We start from the raw sequence: 15,686 nt of genomic DNA on the forward strand, positions 1-15,686 counted from the left end.
CCATTGTCTTAGGTGATCCTGAGCACCTCCACCTTGTCCTGTGGTGTTAGCAAAGCAGTGGCCTTGCATTGGTCCAGGGTGGCACTGAGGTCTGTTACTAGCAGCAGGCGCAGGTCAGCCACTGATCTTCCCTGCCTGAAGCCAAACTGCTTGGTGCAGAGCAGGTGTCAGCGATAGACAAGACCACCATGGTCTCCATCACTTTAGTAAGCACTGGCAGAAGGGACACAGGCCATTAGTTTTAAATATTATTCACATCACTTTGTTTTTGTACTGGCACAACACTACTAGTTTTCCAGATTTTTGGCCACTTATTGCTCTGGAAGCACAGATTGAAAAGTTTCTTTGTCATAGCATTCAGAGTATAAAGTTTTTAATTCTTTTTAAGCCTGGCAAGATCCTAAGTCCTTTTGATGTCAATTGGTAGTTTATTGTATATTCCTTGGGACAACAGAAGGGAATTCATAGCATGCAATCCAACATTTGAAGAAGGTTGTGATTCATAAAGTGTAATTCCTGTTGTGGGTGTACAAGTATTAGTAATTTCATCTGGTTGCATAACAAGTAATGATTTTCTCCAATATGGTGAATAGCTCATAATCACTGGTTGATGACTACTTGAATGCTATCCTTGCTTTTACAGGTATCCAGTAGAGCCCAATCAAAACAGGATTAATCTTCTTGGTGAGGTTTCTGTAATTAATCTTGTAGTTCTGTTTAATAACTTTTGTTTGATAACTTCTTAGATTGTAATTTTTGCAGATTGTAAAGGTGAGGACCATGCTCACAAGCATAATGTGGGCGAACAGGGCAGGGTACAGAAACACATGACTTCTGTTGGTGTTGGTGTTGAACTTATGTTGTTTATTTTGTAAATTTGACATAGAGAGTGTCATCATACAATCCCATGTCACTAACTATCCCAATGACTAGCACCAATAAGCCCACTACCATAAACAATACAATAATTATTATGTTTACAGCACAACACCCACTCTTAAACTAAGATAGACACAAATACAATAAACTGCAACATAGTAACACACAGACAGTCATTTATATACAAACAATATTCACTGAGCCATAATACTGTGACAGTGTCACAACCTCATCTTGGTGAACATATCAGCAATGTTTTGGTCAGAGTGGTACATACTTTTGTTGCATCAAACCATTTTGTACTTTTGCCTCAATAAAATGGTGTTTGATATCTGTGTGCCTTGCCTTCTGATGATGAACAGCATTTGTGGCTATTTTTATGACATCTTGATTGTCACAATACATAGTAAAATTGTTCATAGAACTATCTCCAGTCATATCCATCAATAATTGTTAATAGCAGCATCATTGTGCAGCAATGATATGTGATCCAGAATGTCTGATACAGGATATGTGTGTAGGCTTTAGAAAAAGTGACACAGATTCAGTATGGTTGACTGTTGCTAATATTGCAGGTATAGAAGAGATTCTTAGTGAGACACACACCCTTTGGAGACAAAAAGCAAGAGATGAATAGCAAGAATTTCCCTGAAGACTACCACCACCATACCAGACATCTGTCTCCCCATCACCAAGGATTTGCCTAACTGCCACACCACCACACGTCAGCCTTCCCATCATCTTCAGGACACCAGTGGCAGGATACCAGTGGTCCTGCAAGCATGTCAGGTGTGTGTGGTTGCCTGTCTATGTCCCACACCTGCTGTTAAGCTCAAACCTGCCTCAAATCCGCTACTTTTAATTATGGTGCGTCTTTATTGCTTTTCCCACACCTACAGTGCACAAGCACACCACCTTCACTCTTATGAGACTTAAATGCAATCTCTTGACTCATATCACTCACCTGCAATCTTTCTTTTTTATCATTTAACATCTTTTTTTTCTCCCATCACAGTAGGTTTGGACATCAGATGACTCTTCTCCACTCTCGTCTGTCTTGCACAAGCTCTTCATTCACTCCCAGCAGGGCCATGTACTGCTGAATGCACTTCCTCCATGTCTTCTTAGGTCTTACACCTGGTCTCCTTCTACCAGCCTTCATATTTTCCACCACTTTTGCTCTACTGTCTTGTAGAGATGTACCTATACCAAAATTTTAGCCGATTCCGATATCGATACCGATACCCCCTAATTGGGCCGATACTGATACTACTTTTTTTTTTTTTCTTTTTTTTTTATGGTAAAGCCTATAGCGCCCGTAGGCACACTTGAAGAGTGTATGGGAAGCGCTGTTCAGCTTCCGCCCATTAGTGGCACAGGCAATTTTATTTATAGTGGTACCCATATTAGGGCCCATATCACCCCCAAAGCTCATCATGAGTGTAACCACCTAGAACCTGGGTATCATGGTGACATGTAGGTAACTTTAAACCACTCGACAAATGGCAAAGTGTTTAAGGCTGTACGTGGTGGGATTCGAACCTACGCATGGATGTCTGCCCGATCCCACGCTCACCACCTTATCCACTGCCCCACCGCCTCCCTCTACCGATACCGATACCACCGATACTGATACTACTACTTATAGCGATTACTGCACTGGACACCAGGATGAGTTGGTGGACGGCGAGCGTTATCAGATTGGAGGCTTTGTTTTGGGGAATGCTGTAAGTCCTTCTGAGAACGTTTGTGAAATAGGAGCAATTCTAGAAGCTTTTTGAAGCCATTTGCAAAGGTAAATTACTCGGTAATTGGAATGAATATCTTCTCAGTCTTCTGATTTTTGTCAGTTATTTTAAATTCTTACTTCTTACTCCTTTAGCGACCATTTGGTCTTGTGCATTTTCATTATTAATTTTATTGACAATATTTTGGCGATCAAAAATATTTTTTAAATTATTAAAATTGTAAAAAAGACACAAAATATTATCAAAAGAAACTCATTTTGTTGTGTATGTTTCTCTTTAATTAAATCTTACATCCTTTGATATTAATTCACTAGACATTAGTAGACCAGTTCAGAAAAATGAGCTTTCACCCAATCTTTTCAATTAAATAGAAAAAAGTTTAGTTTATTCTAAATTTCTAGTGTATTGCTATGATCTTAAATAATTAATATGCAACAAATAATACACAATGCACATGATTACAAAACAGAATCGTCACTTTCTCAGTTATGGAATTTTTACATCCTTAGGTTAACAGAAGTAACTCAAAAATTAAACTTGCATTAAAATTAATATACATATATAATTCGAGCTTCCACCTATTCCAGTATGATAGCTTGGAAAAGGCTACCACTACCACTGTTGATTATAAATCAAGTAAGAATATGCTGTTATTTACAATAATGCAAAATGCCTAACTATATATATATATATATATATATATATATATATATATATATATATATATATATATATATATATATATATATATATATATATATATATATATATATATATACCAAATCATTTTGTTGAATTCTCAATATCTGAAGTTTGACATTCTTAGATTATAGTTAAAAAACATAAGCTTTTCACCTGTGTGAACTTTGTGTGAGTGGAGGAGCAGCGTCTGACTGAGAGACAGTGAGAATGCGTGGTGACTCATGACTGACCGTGTGACAGGATGCCGAAGTTCAGCCTATACGCGTTTCATACACGTCCAATTTAGAGGTTGTGGCTTATTACCACAGAAAACAGTATTCTATGACATACAGTAATCACCACGGAAACTTAATACGCCGTATTATATTAATTTGGTATCATCAATATCTTATACCTATCGAATATATCACTAAGTAGTAAATTCCTTTTGGGTATCGGAAGTATCGGCATAAAATAAGCCGATACCGATACCCAAAAAATGGGCCGATACCGCCGATTCCGATACCGATATCGATACAGATGTATCGGTACATCTCTACTGTCTTGTAACCTCTTTACATGCCCAAACCAACAAAGTCTTCTCTATCTGAATTTTACTTCCTACTGCTGGACACCACACCTCTCTGCCACCTCCTCACTTGCCATCCTATCTTGCCATCTCATGGCAGCCATACATTGCAGCATTCTATGATCACACCCTTTCAGAATTCAAAAGTCTCTTTTTCAGAACCATGCAGCAAAACTGACCTTATACAGGCACTGTGCACCTCTATTATACTTATTAGAAATATACTGTGATTTGTTAACAGACTCACCATTTCTTTCCACTCTTCCCATGCTACTGCTGCTGCTGTCATCCTTATTGCTCTTTCCACCCCTGCCTCACAGTCAATCATTTCTCCCTGATAGCAGAACTGTTAACCTCTTCCACCTCTCCCCCATTCCAAAACCAGATATTCTCTCTTAATCTGCAATGCAGGGATTTCTCGAATTATACTACAGAGAGGTAGGATCATATAATGTAAAAATTGCATAAAATGAACGTGATTATTGAACTAAACTGTATTGTACATGTCAAGTCAGGAAGATTGCATTCGGCTGACATTAAGTTGAAGGATATGAGTTGTGGGATATCAAGCTAAAGAAGTTATGTTTTATTATTGCTTACTTGTACATGTTTATATTAAGATGTCCCATTATACAGCTTTGTATTGGTTGTGTTGGTATTCACTAGCCACGCTTTACCAATTCAATGCAGGACCAGCTCCTAAACCAGGTTTGAAGTTTCCACCCACCCAAGGAACAGGTTCCTTGATTACTTGTATTATCAGTTCCTGCCCACCACTAGTAGCAATGAGCTTCAAGCACCATGTGGAGATGGCATGTTGGCGGTACACACAAGGAACACCTGGTGGCTGCATCACAGAACTAAACCAGTCATGCAACGTGATTTTCTTGACATCATGTCATTCTAAATAATCTGTGTAACATGAAAAAAATTAAGTTTTTTTTACCTCATATTGTTCAAAATTTCCTAATCTAAAAGCACACAAATTGAGAAATACCTGTATGTACTCCACATCCATCCCTCTCCTTCACACCTACTGTACAAGATTTAATGAATTATTCAGCAATTGATAAAGATTACACCAGAAGTATTTAAGACAATAATAAGTGAAGTTCTCAAGATACAGATTCAGTAAGGTAAACTCAATCAAACCATAACCTGTCCATCTCTGCTCATCCTTTTAACATTCATAACTCATAAACTCCATGTTACTTAACTACTCTGCTCTCGCTAGCTTTGTCACAGTCAGCCACTCCATCCTCTTCAAATCTACTTCCACCAATCTACCATACATTACCACTGTCTCTTATCTAGCTTACCTTCATCTGTCTTGCAGTGTTCCCTCACTCAGGTCACGTTGATGTGTTGACTCACAGGACATACACCTGCTATGCTCTTTCTTTAGCTGTTCATTTTTGTTCATTTAAATTTATTTTTTTTCATTTTAATTCTGTGTTCAGCAGTCTTGAAATTATAGATGGACTACTTTAGTTGTTATTGAACTGTTTGTTTTGGATGTACTACTTTGAAAACCCCAGTAATATTCTCTCTCTCTCTCTCTCTCTCTCTCTCTCTCTCTCTCTCTGATGGTGGTAGCCTCCATCGTTTTTAGCTTGAAAAACTAATTCTGCATTTTCAACAAAACCATCTTTTGTTCCTGCATGGAGAATAATCAGTCGATTTCCTTTTCCTGTTAGTACCTGTATCCCTGTTGTTTGTTGCAATGCAGTGTCTGTCCAGCATTTCTCTACAGTGTAATTCTGGTTAACCCAAGTCTCGTCCAGGTATACGATGTTCTTGGCAGGATGTTTGTATCGGCGCATTTCCCGTAAGAATTGCGTTCGAACATTTGCAATGTCATTTCTTTCCATAAGGAATTTACTCCCATCCACCTTTCCATATATGAATCCAATTTTCTTCAGAATCTTCTGTAGTGATTTGATACATCCACTGAATGATATATTTTCCTTCGATTCTTCTTGTATCTTCTGCAGTGTAGGGACCTCCTTCCTTTCATAAAAACTTAATACAGTTCTTCTCACCACCTGTATATCAAAATCATCTATGTTTGTGACAGGTGCTTTGCGTTGCTTTTTCTTTGGCGACAAGAATTCTGGTGTGTCTGGCTCCACTTGAGTCATAGCAGCCTTGTGGAGTTGTGAGCAGATCCGCATGATTGTTCTCTTGCTGAATTTGGTGGCCTTTGCAGTTCGTTCAATTGCTTTACTTGCTTCTATTATAGGCCCTCTGTTTGCCTTTTCTTCTAAGAAGTAGTTATATACGTTGTATATAAGTTCTTTCTCTCGGCTGTGTATTGGTCCACCACGATTTGTGACGCTTCCTTTCATCTTGCTGGGTGGGTGGCCAGGTGATGAATGAATGACCCTGACCCACCTTAATCCCCAATCCCTGACCTGCCTGCCTTCCCAGACCTACCTGACAACCCCGCAAAATAGCGTTGCCACGTGTTGTGTTATTTATGTATGTATACTAATTGTTATTATCTATATTATAATACTACAGTGCATTCATAACACTACAAACTCTTATTGAATCTAAAAGAGTATTTAATGGGAAATAAAACATAAGAATAATTAGAAAATAGGTGACGAATGACACAAAGTGATATATGTTGGGGCTCATTTGGCATAGTGGCGAGCCGGGGATTTACTGCAGCGTCCACACCCAAAGTGACTCCATAGCGTAGTAGTAGTATAGGTTTGATCGCGCTCAGCTCTCGCTCCAGTCCAATAATGTTTAATGCATTTAAATGTAAGCATTCACACTGGCGGTAACGGTTCACTCTCGCTCCAGTTGCAATACATTCAAAAGATATTTTGACTGGAGCAAGAGCGGAGCAAGACCAGACTGTTGCAGCCAGTGTGAACTAGCAACAGTCTGCTCCAGTCATGATTCAGCCTTTGTATGAGGAAATGTTTCTGCCTTTCATCCTATGAAACATGGAGGATCAGAAAAAAAACACTACAATGGGATCATGCAAAAGGTAGGTAAGTAATTAAATAGAGAATAAAATTTTATTTATCACTGATATAAGGACAATTTTTACAGTTAGCCCATATATATATGAGTACACTGGAAAAAAATATGCAAAAGTTAATTACATCTTGTGGTTTTCATCCTCAATTTTTTAGAGTATTTTTTTTTCAAATATTCTAATGTTCATAAGTAATTGAAAAATTTAGTCTCATCATCAATATGATGAGGATATAAAGTATGAAACTCTCCTTCACTCTTTCTACCTTTCAGCATAGGATGAACCCACAATCTCCTTTTTTGCTTTCTTTCTTTTTCTTTGTTAAGTGCAAAGGCGATCACTGCCAAATTGGATGGAGAAAAGTCACTTATCCTCTGTCACTGGTGGTGTGACTTCCACTAGTGTTGAAGGAGAGGAAGGGATGGGACCGATAGCGGAGCGAGAGCAGACCATACATGTGAATGAACCAGGATCTTGACCAGAGCGAGAGCGAAGCGAGACCTTAGCGATAGTGTGAATCAAGACTTACCGTATTTTACGGCTTACAAGATGCACTTTTTTTCCTAAAAAATACCCTGAAAAATACTAGTGTGTCTTCCAAGATGAATGTTGTATTGTAAGGCAGCATCCAACCTCAAGTGAGCTTGGACACTTGACAGATAGCGACCTGGATTTGTATGTTGAGTCATTACATTATGATGTTAGCTTAAGTACCATTTAATTTGGCCTTTTATATTATGTAAACTCAGTACTTAGGTGTTACAAGTATTTACAATACCATAATCCTTCCTGCAGCCTACTCAGCGTGTGGAGAAAACGGGCCGCTCCCTCGTCTCATTGCAACACACACATACATGCACACATAACGCATACACATCATGCCAGGTGCCTTTATACCTTTATTAATAGAACATCCAAGTGGCTTACTCATTCAAACAAGAGTCAAAACTCCACTTGTGAATTGTATTCACATTGATAAAGCCTATGAAGCACAACTGCAAAATAAAATAAATACAAACTGCAGCACTGACGTGTTCGGTTTGGGCGATCGGACAAGTGATTCCATAATGTAAACAACAGGTCCAAAACATGCCGTCGCCTGCCACTAAAACAAGAGATGGACTGTTTCACTGTGTATATGTATTTACATTTGGTGTTTTTATTTACATAGTTTTAAATTTGTGGTGAGTGCTCCAGCAAATTTGTAATGAGTGGTGAAACAATAGTGTCTTGCAGACTCCTTGCTTCTGATGTTTTTTGTGGACAGTGGTCGGGTATCTGGTGAATGTGTTCTTGTATGAGAATGACTTTTTTTTTCTTAGAAATTTCTTTCAAATATTAGGGTGCGTCTTCCAAGATGCAGCGTCTTGCAAGCCGTAAAATACGGTAGCCTCAGGAGGTAAGGGGGGTTCGGCGCCGCGTCGGGAGCAAGCTTAGCTAGTGTAGTGTAGTGGTGTTCACTACATGTGTGTATATGTGTATTTACCTAGTTGTAGTTTTACAGGGCCTGGGCTTTATGCTCGTGTGGCCCTGTCTCCATATCTACACTTATCCAATTTTTCTTTAAAACTATGTACACTTTTTGCTGACATCACTTCCTCACTCAAACTGTTCCAAGTCTCAACACATCGTTGCGGGAAACTAAATTTTTTAACATCTCTCAGACATCTTCCTTTCCTCAGTTTCTTATTATGCGATCTTATGCTTCGAATGTCATATTCTTCTCTCAGGATCAGTTTCTCATTATCCACTTGATCCATTCCGTTAATTAATTTATAAACTTGTATGAGATCCCCTGTCTCTCTTCTCTGTTTCAGGGTTGGTAGATTCATTGCTTTTAGTCTCTCCTCATATGTCATCCCTTTAAATTCTGGAACCATTCTTGTAGCCATTTTTTGTAGTCTCTCCAATTTCCTTATGTGTTACTTTTTATGGAGGGGCCACATAACTCCTGCATATTCCAATCTGGGTCTTATTTTAGTACTTATCAATTTCTTCACCATTTCTTTGTCCATATAGTGAAATGCTAATCCAATATTCCTTAGCGAATTATACGTCTGAAAATTCTATCAATATGGCTTACCGGTTGATTGTTTTCTTCTATTGTCACTCCCAAGTCCTTTTCCTTTTTTACTTTTTCTAGTTCTATTCCATATCCCATCTTATAGATTCCCACTGGTCGTCTCACTTTTTCCCATTTCCATGACATGGCTTTCATCCACATTGAATTCTATCTCCCATTTTTTACTCCATTTCCAGATCTTGTTTAAGTCTTCCTGTAGTATTTCACAATCCTCTTTTTGTTTAATGACTCTGCACAGTTTCGCATCGTCCGCAAACAGATTTATGTAGCTGTTCACTCCCTCTGGCATGTTGTTTATATATATGAGAAAAAGTTTTGGCGCCAATACTGACCCCTGTGGCACTCCGCTGTCTACTGCTCTGCACTTGGACTTCATATCTTTAACTATCGTCCTTATTTCTCTCCCACTCAAGTAATTTTTCATCCATCTCAATGTGCTTCCTTTTAAGCCACCCTTCTCCTCTAACTTCCACAGTAATCTTTCATGTGGCACTTTATCAAAAGCCTTTTTTTAAATCTGAATAAATACAGTCAATCCATCCCTCTCTTTCTTGTACTTTATCAACTATTCTAGAGTAGAAACTCAATAAATTTGTTACACATGACTGACCTTTTCTAAAACCAAATTGGCTATTTGATAATAATTTGTTGTCTTCAAGAAACTCAGTCCATTGCTTCTTTATTACTCTTTCACACATCTTGCATATTACACTAGTTAGTGATACTGGTCTGTAATTTAAAGGTTCTTCCTTCCTTTTACTCTTATATATGGGAACCATCTCGGCTCTTTCCCACTCCACTGATACTGTTCCATTTTCTATTGAGCATTTTATGATGTATATAGGACTTGCTAGTTCTTCCCTACATTCTTTCAGTATTCTGCCTGAGACTTCATCCGGTCCCATTGCCTTCTCTTCATCTAATTCCATCAACAACTTTTTTATTTCAAGCTTGGTTACTTTAATCTCTTTCATATGGACAGTCTCTCTATTACCCTGTGGTCTTTCAAATTTGGATTCCTTAGTAAAGATCTCCTGAAATTTACTATTTAACAGTTCTGCCATACTTTTTGGGTCTTCCACCATTCCGTTCTCTCCTTTTAACTTTTCTATTGTTTCTTTTTGTCTGATTTTTCCATTTTTGAATCTTTAGAACAATTTTGGTTGTTCCTTACATTTTTCGACAATGTCCTTTTCATAGTTCCTTTCTTCTTCCTTTCTCACCTTAGCATATTCATTTCTTGCTGTTTTGAAGTTTTCCTTATTTTCTGGATTTCTGTTTCTTCTCCACCTTTTCCATGCTCCATCTCGTTTCTCCTTTGCCCTAGCACACTTTGCATTAAACCAATCTTTCTTTCTTTATTCTTTAGGTGTATATTTCGGGACATATTCCCCGACTCCTGTTTTGTATATTTCCAAAAATAAGTTATATTTCTCTTGAACCGTTTCTGAGTTTTCCATCTCCCAGTTTACGTTTTTAAAATAGCTCTTGAGGTTCTCAATATCAGCCTTTCTGTAATTTAATCGGTCTCCTTTGTATGATTCATTACTGCAGTAACGGAGAGGTGGTGAGAAGGCCTTGCTTTTGTCACTATGGCACGCAAGGCTTAACTCATACCCTGAACTCCATTGTTTCATATAAAAGTTGCAGGTTTTCTTACATTGTATACAGTACAATAAAAAAATCACAACTTGACAGTACTGAAGCAAATGCCTTTCTTGTGGCAGGATGAGTTTGTGCAGCTGTGTGGCATTGACGAGTGCCGGAACAAGAATGTCGGGTGTGTGTTAGCCCCTTTGCATCAACACTCGAGAGTCATACTATTGGCAGTGCCGGCCATGCAGGGTACAAACTCGTCAGGAAGTTCAAGTGTGAAGATGAGGCCCTCCTGAACTGTCAATGTCACTCTATGGTCTGTCTTCTTAAACTTCTCAACCCTTCACCTTTCATTTAGCAGCAGCCTAAAGAAGTTAGTGTGGTATTCAAGGGTACTTTTGTTATTCTTGGCATACATGAACATGCATTTCGTTTCACGAGTATTACTAAGATCAGCGATTTACGGATAGGTTGTTCTTTATGATTAAGTATAATTTTATCTTGCCATATGCATTTGTCATGAGTACTGATATAATTTTTTGTAGTTTTCCTTAACGTATTGTTGAATATGTGTTCCTGGAATGCGTGTAAGTCTATCCTTAAGTTCTAATAAATCTGTGTTTCTGAGAGTGTAATTCTCCACCCTCAGACGTTGACAAGTGCGTGGAGTCGCCCAGATCCTCTCCCTGTGGACCATCCCCTCAGCAGTGTTTGATCCGCCCAGCAGCACCAACGGTCAGGAAAAGGCTGTCATTGAAATGTCAAGTCCCTAAGCTGGCATGGTGGTGGGTGTTGTGCTGGGCTCCCTTGGGGTTCTTTGCCTAGCTGTTGGGGTAAGTCAAATAGTTTTTCACTTCTTTATACTATGGGGTCTTGCTCTGGATGTGTTGTGGCTGTGCTGTGGCAAAGATGGCGTAATTAAGCAGTGGGTGAGATTCTACCAAAACTGTAAACACTTCTAAATTGTTCTTGACATACTGAGAATACAGTAAGGTCCCGGTTACTTGTCAGGGACTGTCACTGTCACTCTACGGTCTCTCTTCTTAAACGTCTCAACCCTTCATCTCTACACTTAGCAGCCTAAAGAAGTTAGTGTGGTATTTAATTGCACTCTTGTTATTCTTGGCATACATGAACATGCATTTTATCTCACGAGTATTACTGAGATCAGCGATTTGAGGATAGTTTGTTCTTCATGATTTGGTATAATTTTACCTTGCCATATGCATTTGTATTTAGAGATATAATTGTTGTAGTTTTCCTTAACGTATCTCTGAATGTGTGTTCCTGAAAAACGTGGAACTTTCTCCTTTCCTTTTTTTTAACATCTTTCCTTAAGTTTTAATAAATCTGTGTTTCTGAGAGTGTATTTCTCCACCACAGACGTTGACGAGTGCGTGGAGTCGTCCAGATCCTCTCCCTGAGGGAGTGTTCGGTCTGCCCATCAGCAGCAACAGTCAGGAGAAGACGGTCATTGAAGTGTCAAAATCCCCAAGCTGGCATGGTGGTGGGTGTTGTGCTGGGCTCCCTCGGGGTTCTTTGCCTAGCTGTTGGTGTGAGTTAACTAATCTTTCACTCCTTCATGCTCTGGGGTCTTGCTGTGTATGCCTTTTGGCTGTGCTGTTCTGTGGCTAAGATGTCGTAATTAAGATGTGCATGTGATTCCTCCAAAATTTAAACAGTACCGAAATTATTCTTGACACATTGAAAATATTCCAATACCGTATACTTGGCCAACTCATACTTCATAGGTTTTTCTCTCTCTCTCTCTCTCTCTCTCTCTCTCTCTCTCTCTCTCTCTCTCTCTCTCTCTCTCTCTCTCTCTCTCTCTTTATCTCACCTGCAACATTTTGACTCTAAAGATGTTTGTCAAGTTGTTGAAGATTCGTCGACGTGTTATCATTGTACCACACGGGCTGGGATTTTCATTGAAGGAAAACTCTCTTCCAAGTCAATTTTATATATATTTCAAATATAGTAAAGTACATTAGAACAAAAAACAATGAAAGTGACGCGGCACTCTGAACCAACAACAGAGAAACACGAGAGGCACCTATAACACACTATCCCCAGTTGAATACACCACTTAACTCAACATAATGACACCCTTGATTATATTGCCACGAAACTCCGCTGCCCTGATCACATTACCCACGTGATCAGAGACCCTCGCTCACCGTGATGCGTCCACCAATGTCCGAGTAGAGAGTGCCACTCCCTTCACCCGAGATCGCGTCCTTTACTGCCCCCCACTCAAATCTACTGCCCCGCGCGCCAACTCACACAATGTTAATTACCCTGCCTTTCTTACTCTATTCCTCCTTATACATGTTGTAGTACACTTAATGCTAACACTAATATTTCTACCATGCACAACATTCCATAATCCCTACTCGTAAAGTTTCTCCGCTAGTATTAATTATGCGCGTGGTACGGCAGTTTTCCTTTTTAGGCCTACAGAGCCACCCACGCAAACCCGATCCACCTTGGCTCTCCTTAACATACCATCCTTATCGTTAAATCATCCACAATCCCTTCCCCAACCCTGTGTACCACAAGACAACAAGCATTGATGAGGATGCCATTTCAATATTGTTCCATCTCTTGTTCCAGAATTCAGTACTACTAACGCCAAAGAAGTGAGGCAAGTTTTTGGAGTGAGCGTGCACGACATACAACAGACACCAGACTGCTTCTACTGCCGGTGTTGCCAGAGGAACAGGAAGAGGAAGAAGAAAAGGGTGATTCTTGGAGACGTACCAATGAAGTTCTGAAGGTTGGCCACAGATCTTCATCACTGGTGTAGTGTATTTCATTGACCATTTGTAGATTGGGTGGATAAATTTGTAGAATTTGTACACGTAGACAGTTGTAGATATGTAGTGGGTAAGGTTTTTTGCAATGCCTTATCTAAAGCAGCATAAAACAGTAATATTTAAAAGTTATGCATAACATGGTAATAGGGGTGTACAGTGTACATATGTATATAGTATTTAAAAAAGGAGAGTGTAGACCAAGAGAGGAAGGTAACCTCTTGGGTCACGATTCCTCTGCTCATCACCCATCATTCCTGTCACCCATCATAATCGTTTATGGCTTAAGCACCAAATGACCAACGTGTTCACTCCATGTTGGAATTCACCATGCATGGAGAAACACTTAGTGATAACGTTCCTTGTTAGGAGACGCCATCTTCTTAGTGAGGGAGTGTAGCGAGCATGCTGCCTAGTCACACATCAACGGCTAGCTGTGCGTCGCGGTGGATGATCATACGATGTGTCTTGCTGCCAGGCCATGACAGTAAATTTGTACCAAGTAGTAGTTGTAGTGGAGTGCTTCTCACTCACAGTATTGCAAGGTGTGATGTACACGTGGCTGTGTCTGTAGTGATCACAAGAACCTGTTCCTTCTTGTGTCTTGAAGATAACCACAAAAGTGTCTTTTTAGTTTTCTGTTGTGAAGCACAAAGGTATTGTTACGTGTTACTGAAGATGATGTTTTGTGAGTCTTTCAATGCAATACCTAATTTAAGTGTCTGGCCAATGTCTTGTAACGTGGTGCAGTTTTTGTTACTTGTATTTATTTTTCATACCTATTGATATGACGATATCTTGTGAATGATATTCCTATATATTTCTAATGGTAACACAATGTCTCTTGATATAATAAAATGCATATGTATCGACCTGTTTTCCTATCAGTTGAAAGAGATGTAAAACAATATCTGGTTTGCAAGTGAAGCGAAATTAGTAAACAATTTGTTGCATGGCCCCACAGCGTCTGAGGTGATATGATGCCACAATATAGTTGCATGGAAATACTAGTAGTAATGTGTAAATTGACTCACTCCCGTCCATGAAAGCGAGGGTGGTTAGGTGTGGGTGGTGTTGGCGGTGCTGGTGGAGATATTTACATGCTTGTGTGTGGATATATAGATAGATAAACTGGTAATTTGATAGGTTCATTCATAGGGGAAATGGACAACATTTCGATGGTGTATGCATTGCTACAACAATAAACTTATCAATCAATCAATCAATTAATTATCAATCGGAGTTAAAAGGCAAGTGATGAGAGGGTGGCGAGCGAGGCTCTCAAGACAAGTTTGCTCTGCGTCACGGGAGGGATAAACGTTCCTTTTTAGAGTCAACGGGGTCCTATACTGATTAGCCTATGTGTAAGTCAAGCCACTTACTTCGTCTAGGAACATTTGTAGCCTGTACAACAATGATTTAGCGACCTTTTAGCGGCTTTTCAAGGTGGATCTGGTGAGTTAGAATATTTCCATTTGGCAACTGCCCACCACCACCACCACCACCACCACAATCAGTGAACAGACGTCCATTTCATCACCAGACACGAGACCTGGGAACACGGTGACCGCCCCGCTTGCCCCACCTAGTTTACCAGCTCCACCTGCTCAGTGAAAGGGTGAGTCTGTTAATAGAGTGGAGGGCAGGAACATGATGGGACGGTAATGGGGCAGATAATTGACTAGAAATCTGTATAATAATGCACTGAAGGGGTGACGTGACGTGTGGGAGTGATTGGATAGTGAAAGGTAGTTAATTAATGGTGCCACAGTGTCCTTAGTGATGGGACGGGTATGGGACAGTGACGGGATGGACAGGCTGTACTAGGAAGGTGTGTCGTGCACTGAAAGACTCACATGTGAACAATTAGCTGGTGGAGGGTAGTTAAGGTAATTAATTAGGCGTATGGTAGTTACATTGAGTGGGGAGGGTGGTTGTGTACTGTAGGTGTTTTGACACGTCCACACGGTCGACCTTTTCTTGGCCTACTGTGTGTGTGTGTGTGTGTGTGTGTGTGTGTGTGTGTGTGTGCCATTAACCAGCAAAGTGTGCAGACTCTGCCCTCGAAGGTGTCAAAACTTAACGATGGTGGTTGAAGGTTATTTGGCCGTAAGCAGAGTTCGTGAGTGAGTGACATTGGCCATATTCAGAAACGCCTTGCTTTTTCACCACGACAATTTTTCAAGTCCCCTTTAGACAACTAGCTGGGTTTTCAAGACAGTTTCTCCTTATGATTAATTAGAAATCTAGTCCATCACCAAAACCATGAAAATACCCTTGAAAACATGAGTATCTTCTATTA

At 39.7% G+C, this 15,686-nt stretch overlaps 1 long non-coding RNA gene across 1 annotated transcript in view; it reads left to right on the plus strand.

Moving 5' to 3' along the window:
• The window catches only part of LOC123505485, a 15,977-nt gene extending 3,501 nt beyond the window's left edge, over positions 1–12,476 (plus strand). The window contains exons 3-6 of the long non-coding RNA XR_006675148.1: positions 1,455–1,668; positions 10,703–10,944; positions 11,221–11,404; positions 12,434–12,476. This is a non-coding gene — a long non-coding RNA (uncharacterized LOC123505485). The remainder of the gene's footprint in view (positions 1–1,454; positions 1,669–10,702; positions 10,945–11,220; positions 11,405–12,433) is intronic.
• Positions 12,477–15,686: the final 3,210 nt, after the last annotated feature.

This window comes from Portunus trituberculatus, chromosome 18 (genome assembly GCF_017591435.1).
Source record: "Portunus trituberculatus isolate SZX2019 chromosome 18, ASM1759143v1, whole genome shotgun sequence".
NCBI classification, from domain to species: domain Eukaryota; kingdom Metazoa; phylum Arthropoda; class Malacostraca; order Decapoda; family Portunidae; genus Portunus; species Portunus trituberculatus.